General features: G+C 38.1%; 1 pseudogene; it reads left to right on the top strand.

The window, feature by feature from the left end:
- Window positions 1-12,778, top strand: part of LOC116590959 — a 39,409-nt pseudogene that overhangs the window by 10,443 nt on the left and 16,188 nt on the right.

Below are 12,778 nucleotides of genomic sequence, written 5' to 3'. Positions count from 1 at the left end.
CCTCTGCAATCAGACAACAAAAAGAAATAAAAGGCATCCAAATTGGCAAAGAAGAAGTCAAACTCTCACTCTTTGCAGATGATATGACACTTCATGTGGAAAACTCAAAGACTCCAGTCCAAAACTGCTAGAACTCATTCAGGAATATAGTAAAGTGTCAGGACATACAGTCAATGCACAGAAATCAGTTGCATTTCTATACACCAACAAGACAGAATAAAGAGAAATTAAGGAATCAATCCCATTTACAATTGTACCCAAAACCATAAGGTACCTGTCTCTGACCAAAGAGACAAGGAATTTGTACTCAGAAAACTGTAAAGCAGTCATGAAAGAAATTGAAAAAGACAGAAAAAAAAATGGAAAAATGTTCCATCCTCACAGGTTGGAAAGAACAAATATTGTGAAAATGTCTGTGTTAGAGCAATCTACACGTTTAATGCAATCCCTATCCAAATACCATCAATTTTTTTTCAAAGAATGGAACAAATAGTCCTAAAATTTATATGGAACCAGAAAAGACCCTGAATAGCCAGAGGAATGTTGAAAAAGAAAACCAAAGTTGGCGGCATAACAATTTCAGACTTCAAGCTCTATTACAAAGCTGTCATCATCAAGATAGTATGGTACTGGCACAAAAACAGACACATAGTTCAATGGAACAGAATAGAAAACCCAGAAATGGACCCTCAACTCTATGGTCAACTAATGTTCAACAAAGCAGGAAAGAATGTCCAATGGCATAAAGACAGTCTCTTCAACAAATGGTGTTGGGAATATTGGATAGCCACATGCAGAATAATGAAGCTGGACCATTTCTTTACACCACACACAAAAATAGATCCAAAATGAATGAAAGACCTCAATGTGAGACAGGAATCCATCAAAATCCTTGAGAAGAACACAGGCAGCAACCTCTCCGACCTCAGCCACAGCAACTTCTTCCTAGGAACATCACCAAAGGCAAAGGAAGAAAGGAAAAATGAACTATTATGACTGCATCAGGATAAAAAGTTTTTGCACAGTAAAGGAAATAGTCAACAAAAGACAACCGACAGAATGGGAGAAGATATTTGCAAATGACATATCAGATAAAGGGCTAGTATCCAAAATCTATAAAGAACTTATCAAACTCAACACCCAAACAACAAATACTCCAATCAAGAAATAGAAGACATGAACAGACATTTCTGCAAAGAAGACATCCAAATGGCCAGCAGACACATGAAAAAGTGCTCAACATCACTGGGCATCTGGGAAATACAAATAGAAACCACAGTGAGGTACTACTTCACAGCAGTCAGAATGGCTAAAATTAACCAGTCAGGAAGTGAGAGGTGTTGACGAGGATGTGGAGAAAGGAGAACCCTCCTACATTGTTGGTGGGAATGCAAGCTGGTGCAGCTACTCTGGAAAACAGAATGGAGGTTTCTCAAAATGTTGAAAATAGAGCTACCCTATTACCCAGCAATTGCACTACTGGGTATTTCCCTGAAGATACAAAAGTAGTGATATGAAGGGGCATGTGCACCCGAATGTTTATAGCAGCAATGTCCACAATAGCCAAACTATGGAAAGAGGCTAGATATCCATCAACAGATGAATAGGTAAAGCAGATGTATATATACATACAATGGAATACTATGCAGCCATCAAAACCCCTAAATCTTGCCATTTGCATTGATGTGGATGGAACTAGAGAGTATTATGCTAAGTGAAATAAGTCAATAAGACAAAAACAAATATCATATGATCCCTCTTTATGAGGAACTTGAGAGGCAGGATGTGGACTCTTGGGGGGAAGGGAGAGAAAAATGAAACAAGATAGGACTGGGGAGGGAGACAAACCATAAGAGACTCTTAATCTCAGGAAACAAAGTGAGGGCTGCTGAGGCAAGGGAGGGATAGGGTGGCTGGTGATTCACAGACCTGTACCCCTGGAACAAATAATACATTATATGTTTATTAAAAAAACTGGGAAGAACAAAAATTGGGAATAGAATAGTTATTTTTCAATGGAGAAGAAATTGAAAAAAAACTGTGTTGCTGAATTACATGAGAAATATTTTTCCCTTTAATGGCTGAGGGATGAAAAGAGGGAGGCATTTTAATCATAGTTATATATGAAAATGGTAGAAAGGAGATATTTTTTTCAATTAAAAAATTTGTCAACATGGGTTGCTGGAGGGGAGGTTAGTAGTGGGATGGGGTAACTGGGTGATGGGAATTAAGGAGGGCACTTAATGGAATTAGTACTGAGTGTTATATGCAACTGATGAATTGCTAAATTCTACCCTGGAAACTAATAATATACTATATGTTAAGTAAATTGAATTTAAATTAAAGATTAAAAAAAAATCTCTCAACATTAACAATCAAATAATGGCAGGAAAAATGATTAAATTGGAGTCATGGTTTACATAGTGTGTAGAAATTTTGTGTTTTGTTTTGATATACTTTTATAGTATTTTCATATTTTTAAATAATTTAATTACAATTAATGTCCAGAAGAAAACAAGAGAAACCTATAGGAGAGTAAGATGGGAAAGGAGTCATATGGCATCAAGGACTTCCAATGAATGGAAAAAATGTATTGAGGGGTTCTTTAGTACTGCATGTAGTAGAGAGAGCAGGGAATATAAAGATATTTTTATGAAAAGACATAATCAGCAGTTTGGGGAGATTAGATCATATGGAAGATATTTAGAGAAAGAAAATATGCAAAAGGGTGCTTCCTCGCCCAAACCAGTCACCAGTGAATATGACGCATCCATGAACCCTTGAAGTTTGCAATATCGTTATGAAATATTAACGTGGTCACGCCAGGGACGTGCCTGCTCAGATTCTCACAAAATGCTCTCAGCATCACTCCCAGCTAAAGGTTGGTCTCCCCCACCCCCAAAGATCCACCATTGTCAAATGCCTACAAATCTGTTTCTTTTCCAGGTTTAACTTTTGGGGTTTCTGCTGGATGAAAAACCATAATACACACAATCAACGAGATGAAGAAGAAGAAGAAAATTTTGCCCAATATCACTTCAGGCTATTGGTTTTTTGATACCTGTTCCATCACCTGCAAATCTGTGGAAGCAGCTTTGGTATTCCTTACAGGCAAGGAAGAAAACAAGCTCAATTTTAGGAAGAGTACCGGAGCATTTCCGGCAGACATTGTTGGAACAGATTGGATCATTCTCATCAGTTGCCTTATCAAGAATTCTAGTGTTATATTATTTACCATAGGTAATACTCAGGTATGTCAGAATACCGTGCTGGGTGCCAGCTTGTGAAGAATCACAAGTTATGTTTGGCTTAATTGCGGTAGATAGTAAGGTGCTCAGGTGAGGCTGAGATGAGATGCAGCGACCAGCAGGGACCATGGTGAAGCCGCTGCCCCTAATTTCTCTGTTCAGTCTGGGCTTAGCAAGTGTAACCTGATGCCTACTTGAAGGTGATTTCAGCCTCTTCTTTAAAAAATAAAATTTATTTATTTAAAGGAGAGAGCACAGGTGAGATGGGGCAGGGAGGAGGGGTTGGGGTTGGAGGGGAAGAATCTCAAGCAGACTCTCAGTTGAGCTCTGAGCCCTGCAAGGGGCTCAGTCTCAGGACCCTGAGATCATGACCTGAGCGGAAATCAAGAGTCAGAGGCTTAACTGGCTGAGCCACCCTGGCCCCCATTTCAGGCTCCTCTTCATCCCTTAGGATTCTGCTTTAATTTTTACCTAGAGGTTGTGAGTTACTGATTTGTACCCCTTGAGGCATGGCACTCTAAGCACTGAGTGAGGCACGGAGTAGGTGATGGAAAAATACTGAGTGGGTGGTTGGTTGGTTGGTTGGTTGGTTGGCTGGTGCTAGGTGCTATAAAGAACTCATTTTGTTTCTTGCCTATATTAAAGCTTATTATTCATGACTCTTTGCTCCTTATACTAACGTACTGAAATGAGCCTGTGGATCTCACAAGATAGCTAGAATTTTGGGATGCTAACATTATGGAATTTTTGTTTTTTACTTAAAAATATATATTTTTTACTTTAAGTTTTTACTTTAATTCCAGTTAGTTAACGTACAATGTTATATTAGGTCCAGGTATATGATATAGTAATTTAACAGTTCCCTACATCACCCTGTGCTCATCACAACAAGCACCTTCCTTAATCCCCATCTTCTATTTCACACATCCTCCTACCCACCTCCCCTCTGGTGACCATCTGATAATTTTAAATTCAGAGACTTGGAACAAGTTTAAACTTAAGAACAGAGGATATTAGGAAGAAAGGATTATTAAGAAAATATAAATAAAATTCTATAAGTATTTCTAAGGCTGGATCATTATAGTATAGTCCAGATTTATTAATGTGAATGATGATTAAGTTTATTTGTGTTACTAAAGTAATGGGAGAATTAGAAGTAATTGTAAAAAGTAGTCTTTACATCATATTTCTTTTATAAAGCTGCAAATACGAATGTAGGAGGAACAGGAAAACACTGAGAAACAGAACCAAGAGGAGGGGTTGGGTGACATAGCTGACGTCTTAGGCGTGGGCTTCATGCAGCTCAGTCGAATGGTTCCCGTGAGCCCTATCTTCCACCAAAAACCACCTGTGATCCAGACTGACTAGAAAACTCTGATTGGTTTTCTCACTTAAATCCTTTCAAAGAAGGAAAAGAAATCCATACGACATTTTCACATTGGTTGTTTCACTTAATATACTCTTATTATATAACATATATATTAATATAATGTGTGTATTATTCATTATAAGCCACTGAGTATATATTAATTGTACTTAATATATAGATGTCATTACCTGATTCTACTCATGGGGAAACAGGTTCAGAGGGTTTAAGTAACTTGTCTATAGTCTTACACTAACTATGGAGCAGAATTAAAAGTCAGGCATCTGTGCTTCCTAAATGACATTCTTTCCTATATACGACCTCCCTGATGTTGCTGCTAGCGAGTTTCCAAAGCAGAATGTAAACTTTAGCCAGTGGAGTAAGAATAGGACAAGTGGTAGAGAAAAGAGAAAATAGGAATATTTCGTCTCTTATAAAGGAATTGACAGTCATGGGGACATGGAATTATAATATAGGAGGCCCTATTGATGGTGACATATTAATAACAAGGAATGAGTTGGGGAGAATGTAGCATATGTTCCTCATTGTAGAGTCAGGGAGACTGGGGGTCCGGCATAGCAGAAATACATGTGAGGCTTGAGAATTCACAGTACTGATGAAAATATAAGAATCACTGGCAAAATGCAAAAAAAAAAAAAATCTTTTAAATCTTTTCATTTTTCTAGACAAGCACCTATGAAATGAGTGCCACTTTGTTGGAGAATGCAGCTAGACCTGTGGGTGCAGTAGAGTTTCCTACCACCCTCCATCAGTGAGTCTCAAGACCTAAACACTTAGCAGTCATGGTGGAGAGAAAATAAGAAAGAGAAGAAAAAGAGGGAAAGGAGTGGTGGTGGGAAAACACATACACACAATGAAGAGGGGCCGAGGAAAGGGGGGAAGGGAGGAAGAGCAGGAGGGAACTGGCCTGCCAAGTACACTGTGAGTCCACTCTCTCCATCGCCCCCGTGGATGAGAAGCTAGAGCCGAGATAGCGCCTGGATGGCTTTTCTCCCACATCTAGTCTCATGTGAATGTAGGTGAAAGGGCAGAAGACCTCCTTTTCCGTGCTGTCACTCCAGCTGTGAAAAGTGCTGCATTGAATGTCATCATCTTAATAATTAGCTCCTCAGACTCCCATGGAGTGGGGTGGGAAAAGGGTGCCTATGGAGGTCTATGTGTTCCCTCTAACAGTCCCCACTTGTGGGCCAGGGAGCGGACTACATGTCCTTTTGAGGAAGGATGTGAGAATGAAGGGAGAACAACTATTAAGTCCCCTCCCTGTCCAATAAAAATATCCAGAGATTGTTTGATATGCGATTTGGCTATTGCTTCCTAATAACTGCACAAATATTTTCAATTGTAGGTGGGTTATGCCTCTACCTGCTCAATTCTTAGTGACAAACACCAGTCCTCATCTTATGTTTGCACAGTAGCTGGTGACAAGATCCAGTCGGATGCCATGGTCCAAATCATCTAACATGTTGGGTGGACCTGGAGAGCCATCATAGCAGCTGGTGATGATTATGGAAAATGTGGAGTAAAAACTTTTAGGGAAAGAATGGAGAGCGCCAACCTCTGTATTGCATACTCTGAAATAATTCCCAAAGTCTTTTCAAACGAGAACATGCAGAAAGCTGTTGATGCCATAAAGAACTCCACTGCCAGAGTTGTTTTGCTTTATGCATCTGATATTGACCCCAGTTCTTTTGCATTGGAAATGGTTCACCATAACATAACAGACAGTATATGGATAGTGAGTGAAGCCTGGATTACTTCAGCCCTCATCACAAGGCCTGAATATTTCCCATATTTTGGGGGAATTATTGTATTTGCAATACCAAGAGCTGATATACCAGGATTAAAAGAATTTCTTTATGATGTATATCCTGGCAAGGAGCCAAATGGTTTCCTGACCATTGCATTCTGGCAAACCGCTTTTAACTGTACTTGACCCAATAGCAGTGTTCCATACAACACTGACCATAATGTAACTGTGATGGGAAAGGATGACAGATTACGTACCATGTCTGAAAAGTTCTGTACAGAGACGAAGAGTTGGAAGATCTTAAAAATACGTACCTGGATGTGTCTCAGCTGAGATTCAAAAAAAATGTCAAATAAGCGATGTATTCCTGGCTTGTACCTTGGATGGTCTAACTAGATTTGAAGAAGGACATGGGCCATATGTTCCTGGAAACACCTGTTCATATATATCTAACTTTGAGCCTAGGCAGGTAAGTTGTTGTTTTACTTCATGGTATAGTTTCACATTAAAAGAATTCATACTAATAAAACCATTGACTTGCTTTAGTATTTAATAGATATGATTTATCACACACTTACCTAGAAGAATAGCTTCTTATGTGACCTAAATGAGCATTTTTAAGTTCCCATTTGTTAATAGAGTTTTCTTATTGGGTTTGATGTGAATGAAAGTAAACCCCCTCAAAACAGTACCTTGTGCAAAATAGTTTTTTTTTCCCCTTCACTTAAGTGAAGTTCAGAGATTAGCATTCTAGAACTGAAAGATGGCTTAGGAATCCTACCTTCTTTTTTTTAATTTTTAATTTTTTAATAAACATATAATGTATTATTAGCCCCAGGGGTACAGGTCTGTGAATTGCCAGGCCTAAACACTTCACAGCCCTCACCATCACATACCCTCCCCAATGTCCACAACCTCACCACCCTCTCCCTACCCCCTGCTCCTGGTCACCCTCAGTTTGTTTTGTGACAGTAAGAATTTCTTATAGTTTGTCTCCCTCCCGATCCCATTTTGTTTCATTTATTCTTTTCCTACCCCACCCAACCCCCCACATTGCATCTCCACATCCTCATATCAGGGAGATCATATGATAGTTGTCTTTCCCTGAATGACTTATTTTGCTAAGCATAATATCCTCTAGTTCCATCCACATCATCGCAAATGACAAGATTTCATTTCTTTCGATGGCTGCATAGTATTCCATTGTATATATATACACCACATCTTTTTTATCCATTCATCTGTTGATAGACATCTAGGTTCTTTCCATAGTTTGGCTATTATGGACATTGCTGCTATGTGCCCCTTCAGATCACTACATTTGTATCTTTAGGGTAAATATCCAGTAATGAGATTCCTGGGTTGTAGGGTAGCTCTATTTTCAACTTTTTGAGGGAATCACCATGCTGTTTTCCAGAGAGACTGCACCAGCTTGCATTCCCACTAACAGTGAAGGAGGGTTCCCCTTTCTCCTCATCTTCACCAGCAGCTGTCATTTCCTGACTTAATTTTAGCCATTCTGACTGGTGTGAGGTGATATCTCATTGTGGTTTTGATTTGTATTTCCCTGATGCCGAGTGATGTGGAGCACTTCTTTGTGTGTCTGTTGGCCATCTGGAAGTCTTCTTTGCAGAAATGTCTGTTCATGTCTTCTGCCAATTTCTTGATTGAATAATTTTTTCTTTGAGTGTTGAGTTTGCTAAGTTCTTTATGGATTTTGGATACTAGCCCTTTATCAGATATGTCATTTGCAAATATTTTCTCCCATTCTGTCAGTTGTTTTTTGGTTTTGTTGACAGTTTCCTTTACTGTGCAAAAGCTTTTGTTCTTGGTGAAGTCCCGATAGTTGCCCTTGCTTCCCTTGCCTTTGGCGATGTTCCTAGGAAGAAGTTGCTGCAGCTGAGGTCGAAGAGGTTGCTGCCTGTGTTCTCCTCAAGGATTTTGATGGATTCCTTTCTCACATTGAGGTCTTTCATCCACTTTGAGTCTATCTTCATGTGTGGTGTGGGGATATGGTCCAATTTCATTTTTCTGCATGTGACAGTCCAATTTTCCCAGCACCATTTGTTGAAGAGGCTGTCTTTTTTCCATTGAACATGCTTTCCTGCTTTGTTAAAGATTAGTTGACCATAGAGTTGAGGGTTTATTTCTGGGCTTTCTATTCTGTTCCATTGATCTATGTGTCTGTTTTTGTGCCTGTACCATACTGTCTTGAGGATGACAGCTTTGTAATAGAGCTTGAAGCCCAGAATTGTGATGCCACCAACTTTGGCTTTCCTTTTCAGTATTCCTTTGGCTATTCGAGGTCTTTTCTGGTTCCCTATAAATTTTAGGATTATTTGTTTCATTTCTTTGAAAAAAATGGTTGGGATTTTGATAGGGATTGCATTAAATGTGTAGATTGCTTTGGATAGCATAGACATTTTCACAATATTTGCTCTTCCAATCCAGGAGCATGGAACATTTTTCCATTTTTTTGTGTCTTCCTCAATTTCTTTCATGAGTACTTTATAGTTTTGAGTATAGATTCTTTGCCTCTTTGGTTAGGTTTATTCCTAGATATCTTAAGGTTTTGGATGCAATTGTAAATGGGATTGACTCCTCAATTTCTCTTTCTTCTATCTTGTTGTTCGTGTAAAGAAATGCAACTGATTTCTGTACATTGATCTTATATCCTGACAGTTTACTGAATTCCTGTATAAGTTCTAGCAGATTTGGAGTGGAGTCTTTTGGGTTTTCTGCATATAGTATCATATCATCTGCAAAGAGTGAGAGTTTGACTTCTTCTTTGCTGATTTGGATGCCTTTAATTTCTTTTTGTTGTCTGATTGCTGAAGCTAGGACTTCTAGTACTATTTTGAATAGCAGTGGTGATAATGGACATCCCTGCCATATTCCTGACCTTAGCGGAAAAGCTCTCAGTTTTTCTCCATTGAGAATGATATTTGTGGTGGGTTTTTCATAGATGGCTTTGATAATATTGAGGTATGTGCCCTCTATCCCTACACTTTGAAGAGTTTTGATCAGGAAGGAGTGCTATACTTTGTCAAATGCTTTTTTAGCATCTATTGAGATTATCATATGGTTTTGTTCTTTCTTTCATTAATGTATTGTGTCATTGCGGATGTTGACCCAACCTTGCAGCCCTGGAATAATCCTTTTAATGTACTGTTAGCTCCTATTGGCTAGTATTTTGGAGAGAATTTTTGCATCTGTGTTCATCAAGGATATTGGTCTGTAATTCTCTTTTTTGATGAGATCCTTGTCTGGTTTTGGGTTCAAAGTGATGCTGGCCTCATAAAATGAGTTTGGAAGCTTTCATTCTATTTTTGTTTTTTGGAACAGTTTCAGGAGACTAGGAATTAATTCTTCTTTAAATGTTTGGTAGAATTCCCCTGGGAAGCCGTCTGGCCCTGGGCTTTTGTTTGGAGATTTTGATGACTGTTTCAATCTCCTTACTGGTTACAGGTCTGTTCAGGTTTTCTATTTGTTCCTTGTTCAGTTTTGGTAGCTTATATGTCTCTAAGAATGCATCCATTTCTTCCAGATTGTCAAATTTGTTGGCATAGGGTTCCTCATAATATGTTCTTATTTGGTGTTAGTTGTGACCTCTCCTCTTTCATTCATGATTTTATTTGTTTGGGTTCCTTTCTCTTTTCTTTTTGATAAGTCTGGCCAGGGGTTTATCAATCTTATTAATTCTTTCAAAGAACCAGCTCCTAGTTTCATTGATTTGTTCTATTGTTTTTTTGGTTTCTATGTCATTGATTTCTGCTCTGATCTTTATGATTTCTCTTCTCCTGATGGGTTTAGGCTTTCTTTGTTGCTCCTTTAGGTGTAGGGTTAGGTTGTGTACCTGAGACCTTTCTTATTTCTTGAGAAAGGCTTGTACCACTATATATTTTCCTCTCAGGACTGCCTTTGCTGTGTCCCACAGATTTTGAACCATTGTGTTTTCATTATCATTTGTTTCCATGAATTTTTTTCAATTCTTCTTTAATTTCCTGGTTGACCCATTCATTCTTTAGAAGGATGCTGTTTAGTCTCCATGTATTTGGGTTCTTTCCAACTTTCCTCTTGTGATTGAGTTCTAGCTTCAGAGCATTGTGGTCTGAAAATATGCAGGGAATGCTCCCTATCTTTTGATACCGGTTGAGACCTGATTTGTGACACAGGATGTGATCTATTTTGGAAAATGTTCCATGTGCACTAGAGAAGAATGTGTATTCTGTTGCTTTGGGATGAAATGTTCTGAATATATCTGTGATGTCTATCTGGTCCAGTGTGTCATTTAAGGCCTTTATTTACTTGTTGATCTTTTGCTTGGATGATATGTCCATTTCAGTGAGGGGAGTGTTAAAGTCCCCTACTATTATTGCATTATTGTTGATGTGTTTCTTTGATTTTGTTATTAATTGGTTTATAGAGTTGGCTGCTCCCACGTTGGGGGCATAGATATTTAAAATTGTTAGATCTTCTTGTTGGATATACCCTTTAAGTATGATATAGTGTTCTTCCTCATCTCTTATTATAGCCTTTGGCTTAAAATCTAATTGATCTGATAAAAGGATTGCCACTCCTGCTTTCTTTTGATGTCCATTAGCATGGTAAATTCCCCCTCCGCCCCTTACTTTAAATCTGGAGGTGTCTTTGGGTCGAAAATGAGTTTCTTGTAGGCAGCATATTGATGGGTTTTGGTCTTTTATCCATTCTGATACCTGATTAGGTATCTGATTAGGATATTTAGCCTATTTACATTCAGGGTAACTACTGAGAGATATGAATTTAGTGCCATTGTATTGCCTATAAGGTAACTGTTACCGTATATTGTCTCTGTTCCTTTCTGGTCTACTACTTTTAGGGCATCTCTTTGCTTAGAGGACCCCTTTCAATATTTCCTGTAGGCTGGTTTGGTGTTTGCAAATACTTTCAGTTTTTGTTTGTCCTGGAAGCTTTTTAATCTCTTCTTCTATTTTCAATGATAGCTTAGCTGGATATAGTATTCTTGGCTGCATGTTTTTCTCATTTAGTGCTCTGAATATATCATGCCAGCTATTTTTGGCCTGCCAGGTCTCTGTGGATAAGTCCGCTGCCAATCTTTTTACCATTGTATGTTATAGACTTCTTGTCCCGGGCTGCTTTCAGTATTTTCTCTTTGTTGCTAAGACTTGTAAATTTTACTATTAGATGACGGGGTCCATCATCTAATTAGACGAGGGGGTTTCTCTGTATCTCTTGGATTTTGATGCTTGTCACCTTTACCATATTAGGGAAATTATCTCCAATAATTCTCTCCAATATACCTCCTGCTCCCCTGTCTCTTTCTTCTTCTGGAATCCCAATTATTCTAATGTTGTTTTGTCTCATGGTATCACTTATCTCTCAAATTCTCCCCTCGTGGTCCAGTAGTTGTTTGTCTCTCTTTTGCTCAGCTTCTTTATTCTCTGTCATTTGGTCTTCTATATCACTAATTCTTTCTTCTGCCTCATTTATCCTAGCAGTAAGAGCCTCCATTTTTTATTGAACCTTAATAGCTTTTTTGATTTCAACTTGGTTAGATTTTAGTTCTTTTATTTCTCCAGAAAGGGCTTTTATATCTCCCGAGAGGGTTTCTCTAATATCTTCCATGCCTTTTTCGAGCCCCGCTAGAACCTTGAGAATTGTCATTCTGAACTCTAGATCTGACATATTACCCATGTCTGTATTGATTAGGTCCCAAGTCTTTGGTACTGCCTCTTGTTCTTTTTATTTATTTATTTATTTATTTTTTGTGGTGAGTTTTTCTGCCTTGTCATTTTGTCCAGATAAGAATATATGAAGGAGCAAACAAAATACTAAAAGGGTGGCAAAGACACCAGGAAAATGTGCTTTAACCAAATCAGAAGGTACCCCAAATCGTGGGAGGGAGAAAGGGGGTAAAAAGAAGCAAAAAATAAATAAATAAAAAAGAAAACAAATAAAGAAAAAATATGAAAAAGGAAATATATATATATATATTGGACTGGTGACTAGAACAAGGTCACCCACTTAATCTGGGGAGTATTTTGGTCTTTTAGAAGAAACTACCTCCCAAAATTTTGAAGAATGAAAAACATATATAAGGGTAAACACAATGAAGGGATGGAATATCAGTATAAAGATGACAAAAAAATTTTATTTTTAAATTTCTAAAAAAAGGAGTTAATAAGGTCAGTTTGTTGGGAGAATAAAGAAAAAGTAGGTGGAAAGAATTTGCTTGGGCTAGAGACTAGAGCAAGCCCGGTGCTAGATTTAGGGTGTATTTTAATCTATTAGAAGTTGTACCCCAAAATTTTTTAGAAGAAAAAACTCTATGTGTATACAAAAAATAAAGTTAGAGACAATGAAGGATTAAATATGACTATAACAATGAAGGTT

This window comes from Mustela erminea, chromosome 1 (genome assembly GCF_009829155.1).
Source record: "Mustela erminea isolate mMusErm1 chromosome 1, mMusErm1.Pri, whole genome shotgun sequence".
NCBI lineage: Eukaryota > Metazoa > Chordata > Mammalia > Carnivora > Mustelidae > Mustela > Mustela erminea.
The sequence above is the reverse complement of the archived record's forward strand: the minus strand, read 5'-3'. Positions and strand labels throughout refer to the sequence as shown.